Source organism: Salmo salar, chromosome 21, assembly GCF_965601325.2.
Source record: "Salmo salar chromosome 21, fSalSal1, whole genome shotgun sequence".
Taxonomy (NCBI): domain Eukaryota; kingdom Metazoa; phylum Chordata; class Actinopteri; order Salmoniformes; family Salmonidae; genus Salmo; species Salmo salar.
In genome coordinates this window covers 37,977,800-37,982,190 of record NC_138311.1, presented here as the reverse complement: position 1 = coordinate 37,982,190, position 4,391 = coordinate 37,977,800, and positions in this window count along the sequence as shown.

The window sequence follows — 4,391 nt, the reverse complement described above, 5'->3', positions numbered from 1 at the left end:
AATAACACAAAATAAAAATAGAAGACTCTATGTACAGTGTGTGCAAATGTAGAAGAGTAGGGAGGTAAGCAATAAATAGGCCCTAGAGGCAAAAATAATTACAATTTAGCATTAATACTGGAGTGATATATCTGCAGATGATGATGTGCAAGTAGAGATACTGGGGTGAAGGAGGCTTTGTTGCGAAATAGGAAGCCAATTCTAGATTTCATTTTGGATTGGAGATGCTTAATGTCTGGAAAGAGAGTTTAAAGTCTAACCAGACACCTAGGTATTTGTAGTTGTCCACATATTCTAGGTCAGAACTCTCCAGAGTAGTGATGCTAGTCTGGCAGGAGGGTGTGGACAGCAATCGGTTGAAGAGCATGCACTTAGGTTTACTAGCATTTAAAAGCAGTTGGAGGCCACGGAAGGAGTGTTGTATGGCATTGAAGCTCGTTTGTAGGTTTGTTAGCACAGTGTCCAAGGAAGGGCCAGATGTATACAGAATGGTGTCGTCTGCGTTGGGGTGCATCAGAGAATCACCAGCAGCAAGAGCGGCATCATTGATTTATACAGAGAAAAGAGTTGGCCCGAGAATTGAACCCTGTGGCACCCCCATAGAGACTGCCAGAGGTCCGGACAACAGGCCCTCCGATTTGACACACTGAACTCTATCTGAGAAGTAGTTAGTGAACCAGGTGAGGCAGTCATTTGAGAAGCCAAGGCTGTTGAGTCTGTCGATAAGAATGCAATGGTTGACAGTCGAAAACCTTGGCCAGGTCGATGAAGACGGCTGCACAGTACTGTCTTTTATCGATGCCGGTTATGATATTGTTTAGGACCTTGAGCGTGGCTGAGGTGCACCCATGACCAGCTCGGAAACCAGATTTCATAGTGGAGAAGGTACGGTGGGATTTGAAATGGTCGGTGATCTGTTTATTAACTTGGCTTTTGAAGATTTTAGAAAGGCAGGGCAGGATGGATATAGGTCTATAACAGTTTGGGTCTAGAGTGTCTCCGTGGCAGCTTGGAGATCTCAGACGATACAAAAGAGAGGTTGAATAGGCTACTGATAGGGGTTGCAACAATTTAGAAAGAGAGGGTCCAGATTGTCTAGCCCAGCTGATTTGTAAGGATCCAGATTTTGCAGCTCTTTCAGATCATCAGCTGTCTGGATTTGGGTGAAGGAGAACCAGGGGGGGGGGGGGGGGGGGGGGCAGTTGCTGCAGTGGGTGCTGAGATGTTGGCCGGGGTAGGGGTAGCCAGGGGGATAGAATGGCCAGCCGTAGAAAAATGCTTCTTGAAATTATTGATTATCATAGATTTATCGGTGGTAACAGTGTTTCCTATCCTCAGTGCAGTGGGCAGCTGGGAGGAGGTGCTCTTATTCTCTATGGACTTTACAGTGTCCCCAAACTTTTTAGAATTAGTGCTGCAGGAAGTAAATTTCTATTTGATAAAGCTAGCCTTAGCTTTCATAACTGACTGAGAATATTGGTTCCTGACTTCCCTGAAAAGTTGCATATTGTGAGGGCTATTCTATGCTAATGCAGAATGCCACAGGATGTTTTTGTGCTGGTCAAGGGCAGTCAAGTCTTGGGTGAACCAAGGGCTACATCTGTTCTTAGTTCTACATTTTGATTTTTTTAAATGGGGCATGCTTATTTAAGATGGAGAGTAAAGCACATTTGAAGAGCAACCAGGCATCCTCAACTGACGGAATGAGGTCAATATCCTTACAGGATACCCGGGCCAGGTCGATTAGAAAGGCCTGCTCGCTGAAGTGTTGTAGGGAGTGTTTGACAGTGATAAGGGGTGGTCATTTGACCACGGACCCATTACGCACACAGGCAATGAGGCAGTGTTCTCTGAGATCCTGGTTGAAGACAGCAGAGGTGTATTTCGCTAGCCAGCTAACTAGCTGGCTAACATTGCTGCATGTGCTGCATTGACCATGCAGACTGAACACAAGTGTCTTGTGGTCGAGGAACAAACCATTTGCTCCTTGAGTGACAGGGGGCAGGGCTAGGTCTGTGTGGAAAGCGGCATGGAGATAGAGTGGAGAGGGATGATTCAAGTAGCAAAGTAAACAAAAAAATTGACGTTACACACGGCGTATCACATTTAACAAACCAAACATTCAAATTCTGTTGTAGAAGGTAAAGGTAAAACTCAAACCGGTTAGTGCATCAATAGCGGTATATCATAAATATGGTTTACCGCGCAGCCCTAGAAGACACCCTAGCTTTAATTGCAGCCATGTATGATCACTATGACTACTTAGCAACAAGAATGTATTGTGTGGAGATTAACCTTCAGGCCTGTAAGGTCAGCACTGACATTGATCTGAAAATCAAAATGGTTGCATTGGAACAGAGCCTGAAAGACTTGATGGCTTCAGCTGTCACAGACATTAAAACACATGCCAAAAAACAGGAAGAAATGTTACGCTACCACTTTGACAAGGCTTTGTCCAGACTTAATGAGGTTTTAGACGCTTCTATGAAGGGTCTTGGTCAATCCATGGTTGACTGTCTGAACCGAAGAGACACCAGGTGGGAATAAAAGCTGAAAGCTTGTTCTCCACTCGGGGCTTCAACCAGATTGCCAGACTCTGGCGTGGGGGCTTCCCGAGCAAAACCTATCCCTTTTGACCCTAGTACACCACTGGATTTAAATGTAAAAAGTGGTGGCTATCCAGTTTACAACTTTAAACCTCCTGTCAACTGGTTTTGGTGACCAGGACTGTGAGTTAGACATTAAGAACCCTTACATTAAGAAGTGTGAGGAATTTCTTGCTGTGTGCCCCCGATCTGATGCTGAAATCCTTGCAGCTATAAATTCTGTTTTGAAAGACACTGCCAAGGACTGGTAGAAGGCAGAGCCTAAATGTGAGGAATTGGAAGCAGTTAGTCTGTCTTCATGAAGTCATTCCTTTCAGAAGACTATGAAACTGAAGCTGAGAAGTGTATTCGAGAGGGGAAGCATGAAAGCCTCTGGGATTTCGCTTTTCAACTCAGAGCTCTGTCTGCAGTGGCAACCTGATTCCCCCCAGAGAAGACCATACTCCAACACCCAAGGCTGGCATGACATCATATAGGAACAGTGCATTCAGTGGATGAGCTGGTCAGAGTGGGAACTCTCATTAAAAGGAACTTGCACGCCTCCAAGACATACTGGTTCCAAGTGAATAATACTGAGCAGCAGCAGAAGAAGTCTACTCCTCCCTCTTTCTCTCATTTTGGAGGAAGGAAGTCTCCAGGGAACATTAGCATCCTTCAGCCTGCCAACGAAGGGAGTATGCTCTCCAATCCAAGCATGCTGCCGTTGCTGCTGAGGTCATTCCATAGTCATGCTCTCCTTGATACCGGATGCACGTAGACCCTTGTGGGTCTTTCTGTAAATAATGGGGCCAATGTGTGACATTGGGATCAGAATTTCTAAATGGTTTGAAACAAATAATACGGGTTTTCATGCAGTTCCCCATGTGTACTTAGAGGAATAAAGAGGCCCATAACTCCATCTACAGTATACAACAACATAGGACTAGGACTATACATCCTTTAAGCAGGGTTCAAACAGACATTGGCAAGTCAAATTCAAGCACTCAATTGTAGTTTAAGGACCTCAATGTTATACAATGGCATCATTTATATAATTGTACAGACTGCATAAGGCCTAATATAAAAAAAACGCTCCCCCTCAAAAGCATGCAAAAATAATCAAAGTTATGATGAAACTCGCTCTCTTGAGGACCGCCACAGGAAAGGAAGACCCAGAGTTACCTCTGCTGCAGACGATAAATTCATTAGATTTACCTCAGACATTTTAGCCCCAATAAATGCTTCACAGAGTTCAAGAAACAGACACATTCAACATCAACTGTTCAGAGGAGACTGCATGAATCAGGCCTTCATGGTCGAACACCAATAAGAAGAAGATTCTTGCTTGGGCCAAGAAACATGAGCAATGGACATTAGACCAGTGGAAATCTGTCCTTTGGTCTGATGACAGCTTTGCACATTCTTGGCATTCTCTCAACCAGCTTCATGAGAAATGCTTTTCCAACAGTCTTGAAGGAGTTCCCACATATGCTGAGCACTTGTTGACATCTTTTCCTTCACTCTGTGGTCCAACTCATCCCAAACCATCTCAATTTGGTTGAGGTCAGGTGATTGTGGATGCAAGATCATCTGATGCAGCACTCCCTCACTGTATATCACCTCCTTGGTCAAATAGCTCTTACACAGCCTGGAGGAGTGCTGGGTCATTGTCCTGTTAAAAAAAAAATATGAAAAAACAAAAGCGCAAAGCAGAGGGGATGGCGTATCACTGCAGAATGCCGTGGTAGCCAAGCTGGTTAAGTGTGCCTGGAATTCTAAATAAATCACAAACAGTGTCACGAGAAA